Raw genomic sequence first — 17,294 nt, forward strand, 5'->3', positions numbered from 1 at the left:
ATAGACCAAGGATCATCCTCCAAACCAAGTTATTAGAAATCTCAACGTCAGTGTACAAACTCAATCTACTACTAACATCCAAAAAGAATGTCATTTCTTGGCATTTATCTCAATGGTTGAACCAAAATGCATCGAGGATGTTTTAGAACTTGTTGACTGGATTACAGCTATGCAAGAATAGTTAGTAGAATTCGACAATGAAGTGTGGACTCTCGTCCCTCCTCCTTAGGATCACCCTATTGTTCATACAAGATGGGATGTTCGAAACAAGCTAGATAATGTTGGAGTAATCATTCGAAACAAAGCAAGATTGGTGGCCAAAGGATTTACTCAGAGTGAAGGACTTGACTATGACGAGACCTTTGCTCTTGTTGCTCGCCTTGAAGCCATGAGAATCTTTCTTGCTTATGTAGCTCATAAAGGCTTTAAAGTATACCAAATGGATGTTAAAAGTGATTTTCTTAATAGTAAAATAGATACTGAAGTGTATCTCATATGACATCTCAGTTTTGTTAATCCTTCTTATCTGAACTATTGCTATAAACTCCGAAAAGCTATTTATGGCCTTAAGAAAGCTCCTCGCGCCTGGTGCAAGACTCTCAACGACTTTCTCAAGTGTTCAGGTTTTCAAAGTGGAATTCTCAATCCTACCCTTTTCTCAATATCAAATGGAAAAAATCTCATGCTAGTCCAAATCTATATTGACGACATCATTTTTGGGTCCACGGATTCATCAATGGTTGCTGATTTTGCCAAGTTAAAGATTAGTCGATTCCAAATGAGGATGAATCGTGAACTAAGTTTCTTCCTTGTTCTCCAAGTAAAGCAAAACAACAGAGGAATCTATATATACCAAGAAAAATATATTTCCGAGCTTCTCAAGAAATATTCAATGGACACCTGTGCCTATGCAATGGTTCCTATGGGTTTCTGACACCAGATGTTCTCGGACCCATCAGGTATTGCTGTTGATTAAAAGAAGTATAGAGGAATGATTGGATTTCTACTCTACCTAAAAATAAGTCGACCATACATCATGTTCTCTACATGTTTATGTGCCAGATCTCAGGTCAATCCATAGATGTCTCATCTTTTGGTAGTTAAGCAAATATTCTGATACCTCAAAGGTACAAAGAGTCTCGGGATATGGTATCCAGCAAATGAAATTTACCTCCTACAAGCTAACTCTGATTCAAACTATGGTGGTCTTCAATTAGAAAGAAAATGCACTTATGGTGACTGTCAATTTTTAGTTGGTCATCTATGAAATTGAATTGCATTGCTCTTTTAATAGCCAAAGCGGAATACATTGCTTCTGCTAATTGCACTTCTCAAGTTCTTTGGATGAAATCACAACTTCTGGACTATCTTTATCGATTTCAACATATTCCAGTTTATTGTGACTTTCAAAGTGCCATTGTGATTTCTCACAATCTAATTCAACACTCCATGACTAAGCACATTGATATTCAGTACCATTTCATTAAAGATCACGTCTTAAAAGGAAACATTGAACTGATTTTTGTTCCATCTGATGATGAAATTGCTGATCTCTTTACTAAGGCATTAGACGATACCAAATTTAATGGTTTTCAGAACAAAATGTGTATGATGTTGCATGATCCTCAATTCTTCCAAGAGGCTTGTACTCTCTAATGGAAACATTGGAAAGTAAATAAATTCCAAAGTCAAAATCTTTTTCATCTCGGAATCATTTTCTCTTTGAATAAATAGGATCATTTTACGTGTCTTTTTGTCTAATCTCTTCCTCTAGTTTAAGTTTTACAACTCACTCTACCTTTTGAAGTTCATTTGACCAATATAGTTACATTGGTATTTTGCTTTTATCTATCCTTAAAATCTATCTCAAAAGGATGTTATGAAGTTCACCTCGGATTCCAATCCGAAATGGTAATGAGCCTTCACCTCTTACTCCTATCCGAGCTCTGACTCTTCTCGTCTCTGAATCTCAAAATCTCTTTAAAATATGTCCTCAACGATGTTCTCACTTTTTACATCTGATATTCAATCTTACTCTGTGCCATCTTGAACTCTATATCATATACAAAATTTTCATTTTCTCATCGGATGTATCTTATGACAATCCATATCGGAGTTTCCTTATTTCGAGATCCATCGTTTCAAAAGAAGTCACAAGGGTTTTCATTAATATTTTTTCTGAAACATTTTCTGTAATGACATAAACTGATATTGTTTTAATGATTATCCTTTAACCCTAAATTATAGCGATGTTTCGGTATCTAAGAAAACCTTTCTCAAGGCAATTGGCATGCTAGAAAACCCCTAAAGGATTTATAGTTCAAGAAGCAACTTCTGAAGAGTTTCAAACGTTCCTCAATGACATTGGGTATACAGAAGAGTTCAAGGCCAAGAAATTCAAGAAATCTACAGTCCCTGGCCTTTGGACTGTCCTTATGCACCTCATTCTTCGAGGTCTCCTAGGCAAGCATGGAGGCACTGATATGTTGAGCAAGGATTGGCTGAACGTGGTGTACACCATTTACTTAGGGAGAATAAATGCTATGGATCTGACTAAGTCTTGTGGGAAGACTTTCAAAAATTAGCAATAAGGAGGAAGCATGTAAAAATCGGTTATTTCGGGTCAATAAAAGTCAAACAAGTCAAACCAAAGTCAATAAAGTCAAACAAAAATCAAATAAACAATTCATAATGCATCAAATTCACTTTGCTTAAGAGTTTTCGATTTTATGAATCAAAAATCAAAAATCAAATGTCTTGGCCGAGAACACCCCACCAACAACCCCCTTGGCCGAAGACACTCTAGACCGAAATATCATTTGGACCGAGAACATGCCAGGCTGAGATCTATTGGACCAAAATCAAGGTGATTTCGGTTGGAGCCTTAGACCGAAATCATTAGATTTCGATAAAGATAGGCTGAAATCTCTCATCTTATCTGGTGGCACTTTTTACTTGGTGATAAAATGCACATATTAATGCAAATATCACATCACTTTTACCCCATATATATATATATATATATATATATATATATATATATATATATATATATATATATATATATATATTACCGAAATCACCACCTCATTTCTCATTTCCATCTTCAAAATCCTTAACATTTTCTTTCAAAGTTCATAAGAACATCTTCATATCTTCATACGAGTTCCCAGAAACATCAAACATTCTCAAGAATCATCTTCAAACATACCCAGGAAAGCAAATTCCTTCAAGTTAATTCTTTGGATTTTTGTAAGTGTTCCTTATATATAATCTAGTATTTTATGACAATTACATATTAATTTAACTAATTTACACACAATATTGTGTGTTAAATACTTGTAGGATACGAACACTTTCACGTACTATAACTTGAAGAACACTGCCATCACCTCGTTATCCAACCAAGAACACACTTGAGGTGAGTTCATACGCCCATTTCCATGATTTTCAATGTTTTAGGGGGAATACAGGTAAAACACAAGAAAAATTGTGTTAAAAATACAATATGATTACACATATTTTTACTACCGTTTGTGCAAAAATGCTAAAATACACGAAATTGATTTATTTCCAAATTAGTGAACATATACATGAAAAGTTTTGCTAAAATTACAAAACTATGAAAAACGGGGACAAATACACTATGTTCACTAAAATAAACTATAATGAATATAGTTTGTAAGACTTTAATACTTTTCATAACAAGTTGAGCAAAAAGGGTATAATTATATAAACACACATATATAATTAGTTCATGTCATTTTATTATCATAGTAAATTGATAATAGCATACAAAGGATTCATTATTTCAATGAAACAATTTTTATAAACTATAATAGGTATAGTTTATGGAACATTCACACTATATTACCTTTTGGGACAAAGAAATAATTATTTAAACGTATAATTATTTTCACACTATGTAAGAACTATGAAAGGGTAATACATACAATTACAAGAAAAAGGGATTTCAATAAACTATACGTAAACCGGTTAATACAAGGTTGCCAGACATTATCTTCACGTATTTTACAGAGTACGTGCTAAAGTCCTGTATTATAACCAGAGTCTTTTGTAGGGAGAGCGTGACACTTGTGTATAGATCTATACGGGACTGACAAGCCCGCATCTTAACTGTTAGTTACAGTTAGACCGACAGGTCTGGTTGACCAATTTCATACCATTCTGACGCCTGAAGAACGTCTTGTAGGCCACTAGTCGTTAGCGTGGTTATAATAAAAATCACACTAAGTATTAACAAAAAATTTGGTTTACGGGGCTCACTTACATTCAAATGGCTTTATTTAATAATAAATCTACCTTACACTATGTTACAGTACAATTGGTAGTTCCAGATACATGTATTCAAACGGGTATTAACAACATGTTTTGTTCGCAAATACATACATATCTTCATATAGTTTTATTTAGATAAAACTTCATTACTATTGGGGCATGTAAATGCTCCACAAATAATGAGTGATAGTTAGGTTATATTTTCCCTTTATTATATTTATGGTGTAAATACTCTCCCTCCTATATAAAGGGAGAGTTGGCCATTTATTTAAAAACGTTATGTAGCTCATTTCTTTTTCTAAGTTAGAGTTATACTTCTTAAATGTAATTCTAGAGAGAGAAAGTGGTGGGTTCTCCCCACCTAGGGAGAGTTTCTCTCCCACCATGTTCTTCATGAAATATATTATTATTATCTCTTGTTCTTAGTATTTTCTTGTGAACTCATATTATGTTCTTTGTGTTCATACTTCCAAAAACACGATTAATCTCGAGATATCTTTCTTCCGCATTCACCGTTCGTTATAAAATTGGGTCTCTACAATTGGTATCAGAGTCGTACCTTGAAGATCTCACGATTAGTTCAAGGGAACGACTCCCGTTCGGTGATTATCTTGTGATTTTTCCGTGTTTCTACAAGAAAAATTTTCGGGTTTCAAACCGGAATTTTTTTTATGAAGTTCTTTCTTAGTTCTATCTTTTGGGTGATTCTATCTTAATAAAATAAATTGTTGCTACTGCTGCTCGTTCTATTTATTGCTGGAAGAAGATGTTCTTAAAGTTCTTACAATTTTTGCTGTTGAAGAAATGAAGAAATTTGGTGAAGAAATTATTTTTGTGGTCTCCAAAGTGTTGAAGATATTCTCCTAGAACTTCTTTTTTCTTGGATGAGAAGACACAAATTTAATTAGCTTATTTTCAAGAGAAGTGGATTTTATTTTCTTTCCCAGCAACTTTTTCTTCACAAGAGGTATCAAGTTTCTATTCTTCAAACTTTTCCTATTGTGAATCTAATGTTGAAGACCATTTGGACGTAAATTCTATTTGTAAAAGGCACTTTGTCCTTTTTTCTCTTTTGGGTAAAGAGTTATTCACTCATATTTGCCTTCCCAAGCAAAAACCATGTGACATAGTCCAATCCCATCACCTTTTGTCCCTAAAAACCCCTTGTATACTCTTCCTTTTGCCTTCCCAAGACCTACTTGTTGACTTAAATGCTTTATAAAAAGATTCCCTTATTATAATATGAATAAATGGCCTTTGTGGTACCATTTTTCATGAAAAATAGCATTTTTAGTCACTTGTTCACGCAACCAAAAACTGCCTACCAGAGTCCCTGAGAAGCCTCCCAGTAGCCCTTCTCATCCCTTGATCCGAGTCCATACTCGTAGCCTCTTGGTCAGCAACCATAGAACCGCAGCCAAAAAAGGCCTCTCTTGACCGCAGCCTCGGATCCTTCCCTGACCACGGCCTCGGACCGAAGTGGCTTGCCCTTGGACTGCATGTGATGACTCGCAACTTCGGTTCGCCTAGCCTTGTCCTACCGAAGTCTGCCGCCTTTCTTCTTCTCGAACTGCAGCCAGCTCACCATCCGAACCTAGGTCCTCGTCCGCACCGAAGACCACCCACCACAATCACCCTCCCACCGCAACTAGCCTCCTACCACAACCACCCTCACTCCGGTTCCACCTTCCTCTACCCACAACCCACCTGACTTCGGATTTCCTCCCAACCCTCTTCCCTCCTCTCTCCAGCGCCCCCTCCTCCCTCCTCCTCCTTCTTCTCCTTCAGCCCTTCCCCCTTCCTCCCCTCTCTTCTTCCTCCTCCCCCACCTTTTTCCTCCCCTACCCTTTTTTTTCTAGTCCTTTTTTTTAATTCAGGTTTTTTTTCACTACATTTTTTTTAATTAATTTATTTTTTTTTCAGCCAATTTTTTTTATTTAGCCAATTATTTTTTTTTAACACCATTTTTTTATTATAACCAATTTTTTTTAAAACCAATTATTTTTTAACACCAATTTTTGCCACCACCTACCCATGAATTGTCACATTGGTTATTCATTTCATGCCGGTTTTTATTATTGGAAGAATATTCCTACCGCAGTCGGACTTCATATTATCTTTTTGTGATGCTTGCACCGCAACGGCGATTGATCAACAAAGTTGTTTCGCATTCTTCACTTTATGGGATATTATGACTTGGCGCTCTTGATTTTTGGTTGACGAATCATGTATCTTGAGCATGTGGACTTTATTCTCTATTTGAAGACCACTTCAAGTGTTTCGGCACCATAGTTTGGATATTTGGATATATTTTTCGCACAACAGATTTTCTCAGCACAGTTTCAGCAACTATGCCACCCGCCTTCTCATGACCGCCAAAAGTATTTATTTTACTCTTTCTCGTTTCTTATCGAGACCCTTCATACATCTAGGGAGAGCTTATCTTATCTCTTGGTATCCGACACTCTCCATCCAATGATTTGTTGATTTTTGATATCCGGTCATTGGTTATCAAAAATAGGGAGAGAATATCATCCGGATTTGGTTATTATGATTGTTTGAGTTTGGATTTTTGAAGACTTCTGAAGACGATTATTTATTTAGTGATGCGATGTCGCACTTATTTTTGGTGTACACGGATCAAATTTTTAGCATTACTTGATGTTTTCCGATTCAGATTATTTATTATTCGGACTCTACCACATGATGATTTTGTGTTCGCATCTGGTTCAGTTCTTATGGTTTCACGAGTTTGGATTTGTGAAATGTTGAAGACAAAGATTATTTTAGTGGTGTGACGTGGCACTTATTTTCGATCCTTGGATGAAATTTTTGGCATCGCTGGACCATGTTTTTGGACTCACATTATTTTTATCCGGACTATATTTTATGGATGCTTCACATTTTTAGCAGGTTATTCTTTGAAGAATTTCAGTGTATTATGATTCGAGAACTCGAGATGTTTTTCAAACTTTTGAAGACGAAGTGTTTCTTTTATTGGATCTTCTACTTGCTCATGGTGACCTCCTTCTTTGGGTGATTATGACTTGTTTGAAGATTTGGATTTTATTTTTTCTGCCTTATTGGTTGTGCTTTGAAGCTGAAGACCTTCATTTCAGAGATTCATGACCAGTTTCAGACTTCACAGACACTTAGGAGTTTCAAAGATATTTCAGCACTCGATTTCATTTTAATACCACACTTGCTAGTCAGATTACTGTATTATAGCCTTGTATCACTTATTGTATCTCTCATCATTTGTAAGCATTTAGGGAGAGAATGTTGGGGCATGTAAATGCTCCACAAATAATGAGTGATAGTTAGGTTATATTTTCCCTTTATTGTATTAATGGCGTAAATACTCTCCCTCCTATATAAAGGGAGAGTTGGTCATTTATTTAAAAAAGTTAGTTAGCTCATTTCTCTTTCTAAGTTAGAGTTACACTTCTCAAATGTAATTCTAGAGAGAGAAAGTGGTGGGTTCTCCCCATCTAGGGAGACTTTCTCTCCCACCATGTTCTTCATGAAATATATTATTATTCTCTCTTGTTCTTAGTTTTTTCTTATGAACTCATATTATGTTCTTTGTGTTCATACTTCCAAAAACACGATTAATCTCGAGATATCTTTCTTCCACATTCATCGTTCATTATAAAATTGGGTCTCTACAATTACACTATTTTCCAGTGCAATAATACAGTCTACATTTCTAGAATCATGCATTCAAATGGTTTTATAAAGATATAAAACGACATTATACTACTTCAAAGTACAACAATACTTATACATTTTTAGCCTTGGGTTCATAAGACTACAAATCACTGTAAAAAAAATGGATTTTCTGGATGAACACACTATCATTTTCAAGGAATAATGACATATCTTTCTCATACCAAAAGATGTATTCTTATATTTTAAAGATATCAAAACTTACAAACTTCCGAACAAAGAATCTTTCAGACCCATATGTAGACTACTACAACATATGTTGGACACTTTACCATCCGAGTCCCTTTATTTGAAATATTATTTAGAGAAATCAACTATTTACAACCCTGCACAGTCTATCCCAGTCTCTGTTGAACCTACCTTGCATGTGGTCAAACCAGTCTTGACTGGTGGCAAGAAAAATTAGGTAGCCAAACGAATGACTTCTCCCATCAAACAAAAAACTAAAAAGAGAGCCAAAGTCGATGTTTCCTCTCAAAAGGAATCTATCAAGGACATTCCAACTAAATCTAGTCACCTGCGCTCCCCTCCAGGCCACTCTTCTGAAGTACCCTTTGGAGCTTTAATAGCATATGCACACACACACACACAAACACACGAGGAGTCTCCTCATAATCCACCCTCACCTTCCCAACAAGGTGATGCCGTTGTTGAAAAAAATTCCTTGCACCCCCTAGAACACACTCATGAATCATCTTGGATATCCCTCCTCTTTCTACACACGCACGATCAGAGTCCCTTGTCTCGGATCCTAAGCTTTCTGAAGCTGGGGTTGTCCCTCTAACTTTAGGAGCTACAAATGATCTGATACCCGTCTCAGGTGAAGGACGACCATGTACTAATGATCTAGATTGGTTAGACTTTGTTAACAGGGTTCACACAAGGTATCCCGAGGTTACTCGATCCCAAGTCAAAGCAACTCTCATCTGTATGAGAAATCGAGCCATTTAGAGCAATCTTCAATTTATTGCTCCCATAGACGAACGCACAGATCAAGAGTTCGCATCAGGAGAAACTCATCACAACACCATCATCTCGGACGATCATCCAAAATCTCCCTACCATGATGCCTTCCATACTGATTCTGACGAAGAGCATTCATCCGATTTTATTTTCGACCGCGTCATTGCATCTGTTGCAGCTCCCCGTGTCTTATCTTCATTTCATGCTCTGCAAAAGCCATCATCATCAAAACCCATTTATGATTTCAGACTTTCGTCATCTTAATCGGAGCCTATTGATGAAGAAATACACATTGATGACCAAGTCCAACATACTCTTAGAGGTGAAACCGAAATGAACCCTCCCAAAGATAATACAACAGAAGTTAATCCTACTCCTTCTGAACCTCCAGTCAATAAAGGTGGTGACAAAGATAAGTCCGAGAGTTCCACCTCGGACACTAGATCATCAGCTGAAAACTATGCTAATCCATTTGTCCTGTTGGAACTCGAAGACAACATTTCTGTTACAATGTCAAAGGTGGAGTCCCTAGACAAATCTGTTGCACAGATCGATTCCAAGATCGATGCCAAAGTGTCCAGCCTCGATACCAAGCTTGATGCTATCCTCCATTCCTTGTTCGAAGTGAAGAAAGTTGGGCCCTTGGATGCTGAATGGGCATAACAACTAGATCGGCTTATCTCCTTGAGGTTCAAGCATACCTTGGAATAGGTGGTACAAAAGTACAACTCCATCCTTGATCACCACATAGACATCACCTCGACAACGTTGAAGAAGACATGATCAGTGCCACAAACGAACTGATCAAGCAAACCCATATCAAGCATGAGAAGCAGATTCAGAGGTTAAAGAAGGAAATAAAGAAGAAGGATGAAGTGAATCTCATCATGCAGCAGATCCTCCTCAAACTCCTTTGAGCTTGTTGACAATCTGAACAACATGGTCGATGATATGACTTCCATCCTTGCCTCATTATCTGACCACTTGAAAGCTCAAGCTCCCACAACACAAGCCTATGATGCCTTCACGAAGTAAATCAACATGAGGTTCTAAATGGTGTTTGAACGTCTCTCTTGTGACAACCCAAAATTTCCATTTTGTACGAACATTATCAATTCAATAGAAGCTAGACCAGTTACAGTGAATTTCTGACTTTTCCGAGTAAGTTTGAGTATTTCAGGGTTTACATTTAAGGGGATATCAGGAGAGTGGATGCACTATGGTTTTGTGCAACACTGTTATTCCAACACTCTGTTATATTAGAAATCATTTCAGGAATAAAAATATTTTCAGTCAAAAATATCTCAGGACTATAAATAGAATTCTGAACCAAATTCATTCATTATTCGCATTTCCAACTAGAGAAAAGCCATTTTCTCTCTCACGGAACTTTGGGTTTTCATCCCAAATCGCGAGTACACTTCTCTAGTTGTTTTATAATGCTTATTATATGTTTAATAACATAGATTACATAACAAATCTGTGAGATTTGGGAGTTTACCACCCAAGAACGTTCTTGGAGAGTAAACTCCAAAATGAGGCTTAAATGCTACCTAGTCCCATTTCCTTGTTAAGTAACTAGCTTAGGCTTGTATGTATGTATATTTGAGACTAGAAAACAATCAAAAACACCAAGATTTGGGTGTTCACGGCCCAAGAACTTCTTGGACTGTGAACTCCAAATTCAAGGGCGAAAAGGTGCCCTAATTACTCCTAAAGCCTTGGACATTAACCCCCATTAAATCCTAACTAGTTTGATGTGACAACCCAAAATTTCCATTTTGTACGAACATTAACTATTCAATAGAAGCTAGTCCAGTTTCAATGAATATCAGGCTTTTCCGAATAAGTTTGTGTACATTAGGGTTTACGTTTAAGGATATATCAGGAGAGTGGATGCTCTTGGGTTTGTGAAACTTGAGCATTTCAAAACTTCATAATTTTAGAGTCCAATTCCAGAATAAAAATATTTTCTGCCAAAATATTTCAGGACTATAAATAGATTTCTGAACTAAATTCATTCATTATTCACAATTCCAACTAGAGAAAAGCCATTTTCTCTCTCACGGATCTTCGGGTTTTCATCCAAAATCGTGAGTACACTTCTCTAGTTGTTTTATAATGCTTGTTATATGCTTAATAACATAGATTACATGTAAAATATGTGAGATCCGGGAGTTTACCGCCCAAGAACGTTCTTGGGGAGTAAACTACAAATTGGAGCTTTAAGGCTATCTAGTCTCATTTCCTTGTTAGGTAACTAGCTTAGGATAATATGTAGGTTCATTTGAGACTAGAAAACAATCAAGAACACATAGCTTTAGGAGTTTACGGCCCAAGAGTTTCTTGGACCGTAAACACCAAATTCAAGGGCTTAAATGTGCCCTAATCACTCCCAAAGGCTTTAGACTTTAACCCTAAATTACTTCTAGCTAATATAGGGACATTAACACTTCAAAAACACCCCTAAAAGGGAGTTTACGGCCAAGAAATGCTATTGGGCCGTAAACACCAAGTAAGGGCACCAAAGTGTACCTAGGGTCCCCCTTAGCCTTAAACAAAAGCCTAGAAATTATCCTACTTGTGCAAGAGACTTGAAAGAATTAAAACATCCATCCCATGAGAGTTTACGGCTGTAAACTCTAAGGGATATGGTCTTTTGGCCGTAAACTCCTCAAAGGAGTATAATCTATGCCCTAAACTACCCAAAGGATTAAACCACCAAGCTAGGCTTATTCTAGAAATCATTTAGCACCTTAAAACACCCAAAACCACCAAGATTGGAGTTCACGGACGTAAACTCAAGGGTTTGCGACCGTAAACTCCTTGGGTGGGGTTTATTGGGTAGTAAACTCTTATACAAGGTCCTTGGAAGCTTTAAACCCCTTTAGCTTGTCCCATAACAACTTAGATGCAACCATTAGGACCTATAACACTTATACAAAGTGTTTACATGTTCCTAAGTGTCCCAACTTATATCATTAAGTTATTATTTGGCTAATTAGTTATATATATGCTCATTATATGATAACTAGGCTCGTGCGTGTGAACAAGTCTCCATTTGCCACCTAGCACGGTATCCGACACTACAATCCAAACCACTCACCACAAGTGAGTTCATACCCCTTTAATTAACCTTTGAAGTACTTTCAATGTTTTAAATACTTTTATGGGGGGAATACAAGTAAATGCTTATAGTTATTGCATCAATCACATGTGATTACATTAATCACATGTGATTAATAACTAGAAAACCAATGATTTTATCACTGTTCAAACTGTTTATCAGTCTGTTTTACTTCAAACTGTTTTACAAACTCTTTTACATATCAAATACGTTTATTTAAACTTTGTTATACTTCTTATAACTGCATGCCCATATATGTATAGATATATAAGCAATGCTTAAAGGGCTTAGGAAGGCCATCCGCCCTATTTCCTTTTTCTCGATTTGGATGTGGTCTGGTGGGATTTCGGGTAACCATCCGAAGGACGTTTCAATATTAATTATATATAAAATGTACATATATAGACATAAAAGTACTCCTTTATTCATGCGTATCAGTACATCATTAGTAAGTTACCATCGGGGTAACACAGGATCATACTACTACAATTTCTAGATCAATGAGTCAGTTCATTCATGAGTCAATACATTATATTAGTATGAGTACATATACAACTATACTAGAAAGAGAACATATAAAACTATACTAGAGGAAGAACATATACAACTATACTAGAGGAAGAACTTATACAACTATACTAGAAAGAGATCATATACAACTATACTAGAGGAAGAACATATACAACTATACTATAACAGTTCATTACATTACATATACTAGAATACATTCATTATTGTGATATGAATCAGAGTATGACTTAAACGCCATGGCCCGAGTTGTAGCCAGAGTCTTTTGAAGGGAGAGCGTGAGTTTGCGTATAGATCTATACTGGATTGACTATCCTACACCTTGCTGCTAGCTACAGCCGAACCTGCAGGTTTGCGGGTGCCAAACGTCATTCCGTTATTACGACCATTCATATGTCGTTGTTACCAGTCGATAGTATGGTGCAGTTAGTCACATGATACCTTAATATAAATCCGGTTTAAGGTAGTTAGTACAGCAGTAGTTCCTATAATACAACACTACAGTACTACAATAATTTACCCATTACATTTATTTAGTGATTATTTCACTCAAACTTTAATGTACAAACTATATTTTGTTAAATGATAGTTACACTTGGGAAATCACACACTTTTACAACAAACGAGCATACAAACCAGTTAAGCCTTGGTAGAAAGCTACTTTAATAGAAAATATAGGTTTTTTTTGAGAGATTCAAACTTTTACAAACACTTACATACATTTTACAAACTTACACTTGAAACATGTTCAAACGTTTTGATAACAAACGTCGACACTAAAATACTTATGAACTCACCAGCTTAATGCTGATAAACTCTTTCAAAATAACTTGTAATTTTCAGGTCATCAGTAGACAAGTACTGATGCCAGCTTTTGAGAAGATGGAGCGCATTCAAGACTTATCTTCTTATTTTGATTTACATTATATTTTGGGTGTCTAAAACTGTATAGAACACGCTTGTATTAAAATTATATATTTAATGCAATGGATGATGTTGTTTGCTTATTTACATTTATTGTGTTGTGATACTATACATGACGTCCTCCGCCCCAGAACGTTTCCGCCGTTCTTGGTTTTGGGGAGTGACATTTGAGGACTTTAAAACATCAAAGACATCTTCCTATGTGAGTTTACGGCCCTATTAATGTGCTTGGGCCGTGAACATCAATCAAGGGCACCAAAGTGTGCCTAGGACCTTCTTTAGCTTAAAACAAATGCCTAGAACATATCATATGTGAGTATGAGACTTGAAAGCACAAAAATACCCATCTCATGAGAGTTTACGGTTGTAAACTCCAAAAGAAATGGTCTTTGTGCCGAAAGCTCCTAAAAGGAGTGTATTAATGCCCTAAACTACTCAAAGGATTAAACCATCAAGTAAGACTTATTCTAGAAATCAAATAACACTTCAAAACACCAAATACCACCAAGTTGGGAGTTCATGGCCGTAAACTCAAGGGTTTACGACCGTAAACTCCTTGTGTGGAGTTTATTGAGTGGTAACCACATATATAAGGCCCTTTGGAACTTTAAACCCCTTTAGCCTTGTCCCACAACAACTTAGATGCAACCATTAGGACTTATAACACTTATACAAAGTGTTTACATGTTCTAGAGTGTCCCAACTAAATTTATTAGTTATTATTTGGCTAATTAGTTATATATATGTTCAAAATATGATACTTAGGCTCGTGCGTGTGAACAAGTCTCCGTTTGCCACCTAGCACTGTATCCGACACTTCAATCCAATCCACTCACCCCAAGTCAGTTCATACCCCTTTAATTAACCTTTGAAATACTTTTAAATGTTTTAAATGCTTTTATGGTGGGGAATACAAGTTAAATACTTATAGTTATTACATCAATCACATGTGATTAATAATTATAAAACCAATGATTTTATTATTGTTCAAACTATTTATCAAATTGTTTTACTTCAAACTGCTTTACAAACTCTTTTACTTATCAAATTCTTTTATTTAAACTTTGTTATACTTATTATAAATTGCATGCCTGTATATGTATAGTTATATAAGAAATGTTTAAAGGACTTAGGAAGGCTCTCCCCTTTGTTTCCTTTTCCTCGATTTGGATGTGGTCTGATAGGATATCGGGTACTCGTCCGAAGGTCATTTAAATATTAATTATATATCATGTGTACATATATAGACATAAAGGTGTTTCCATATTCATACATACTAGTCACATCATTAATAGGCTACCATCAGGGTAGCCCAGGATCATACTTTTACTATTGCTAGATCAATGAGTCAGTTCATTCATGAGTCAATACTTATTACTATGAGAACATATACATTATATTACTATGAGAACATATACAATATATTACTATGAGTACATATACAACTATACTAGGAAGAGAACATATACAACTATACTAGATAAATAACATATACAACTATACTAGTGTAGTTCATTACATTACATATACAACGATACTAGAACAAGTAACATTACATTACATATACATGAATACGTTAACAATTGTGATCCACTGTATCAGAGCATGCCTTAAATGTCATGGCCCGAGTTGTAGCCAAAATTATCTTGGAGGGAGAGCGTGAGTTTGCGTATAGATCTATACTGGATTGACTATCCTACACCTTGCTGCTAGCTACAGCCGGACCTGCAGGTCTGCGGGTGCCAAACGTCATTCCGTTTTTACGACCATTCGTATGTCGTTGTTACCAGTCGATAGTATGGTACAATTAAATCACATAATACCTTAATATAAATCCGGTTTAAGGTAGTTCGTACAACAGTAGTTCCTATAATACAACACTACAGTACTACAATAATTTACCCATTACATATATTTAGTGATTAATTCACTTAAACATTAAAGACAAAACTGCAAATTTAGTCCTTGTGGTTTGCAAAAAACTTTGGATAGGGTCCAAAAACTTTTCGACTTGCATAGAAGGTCCAAAATCAAAGTTTTTCTGTGTTTTTAGTCCAAAAAAACTTGAAATGACAGTTATACCCTTTCATTTTCTTTTTTATTATTTTTTTCATTTTTTAAATACTATTTTAATTTAAAAAAGAAAATAAAATAACTCTCTCTCTCTCTCTCTCTCTCTCACACACACACACACAACAAACACAAACCCAATTAATAAATAACCAACATTCCCCTTGATCTGATGATCGAAAGCACACACAAAAAAAATCACGATTTTTACATCCAGATCAAATAAGAAATCCTCCAGTGCTCGATTGAACTATCCTCATTTTCCAAGTATCTATTTTTCTGTTGATTGCAACGAGAGGAAAGGGCGTTTAGGTTTAAAGTTGCTAAGAAAATTTCAACCAAAGATCTATATACAAAGGTTGATGACCGTGGTAGGATTCGATGTCATATCAGTGACACCGGAGAAGAAGGATCATCGAAGACGATGCTGCAAACCCTAGCAACATTTGACGAAGAAAGACGGTGCTGCAAACCCTAGCAACATTTGACGAAGAAAGAGAGACCACCAAAACTCGAGCCACAGATGTGGTGGTTGCCGCCACCGGCCACCACTAATCGAAAATCACCACCACCAAGACATTAGCAGTGGGTGGTAATAACAGAAATTCTGATTTTATACTACTTCGATTTGTGTGATGCTTGGCTCCTGATTTGTTTTGATAATGCTTTGAACGAGATTGGATTCTATATGCTTTAATCTTGTTCCATCCATGTATATGTATCTTTGTCTCGTGACCCCCTAAAAAAGATGAACAATTTCTAGAACCATATTCAAATTCTGGATTTATGGATCTAGAGGGGACGATAAAGTTCATCGGACTCACCACCATCGTCCTCTAAAACTGTGTTCATATTTGTTTGATTTCGTCTCCATTTGATACAATTTGTTTAATGTATTTCCTATGGTGATTCGATTTGGTTAATGTATTTCCAATTTGTGGCTAGATTTTGTTTGATTTTCAGACCCACACACTAAATCTTTAAGGAGAATTCGGAGTTAACCTTTTGGCTGGGAGGTGGAAGGAGAAACACACACAGAGAGAGAGAGAGAGAATTATTTTATTTTCTTTTTTAAATTAAAATAGTATTTAAAAAATGAAAAAAATAATAAAAAAGAAAGTGAAAGGGTATAACCGTCATTTCAAGTTTTTTTGGACTAAAAACACAGAAAAACTTTGATTTTGGACATTCCATGCAAGTCGAAAAGTTTTTGGACCCTATCCAAAGTTTTTTGCAAACCACAAGGACTAAATTTACAGTTTTGTCATGTACAAACTATATTTTGTTAATGATAGTTACACTTGGGAAATTACACACTTTTACAACAAACGAACATACAAAACAGTTAAGCCTTGGTAGAAGGCCACTTTAATAGAAAATATAGGTTTTTCTGAGAGATTCAAACTTTTACAAACACTTACAAACATTTACATACATTTTACAAACTTACACTTGCGATATATTCAAACGTTTTGATAACAAACACCGACACTAAAATACTTATGAACTCACCAGCTTAATGCTGATAAACTCTTTCAAAATAACTTGTATTCTCAGGTCATCAGTAGACAGGTACCGAGGCCAGCTTTTGAGAAGATGGAGCGCATCCAAGACTCATCTTATTATTTTGATTTACATTAGTTTTGGTGTCTAT

Source organism: Lactuca serriola, chromosome 8 (genome assembly GCF_051521515.1).
Source record: "Lactuca serriola cultivar US96UC23 chromosome 8, Lser_US96UC23_V15, whole genome shotgun sequence".
Classification (NCBI taxonomy): domain Eukaryota; kingdom Viridiplantae; phylum Streptophyta; class Magnoliopsida; order Asterales; family Asteraceae; genus Lactuca; species Lactuca serriola.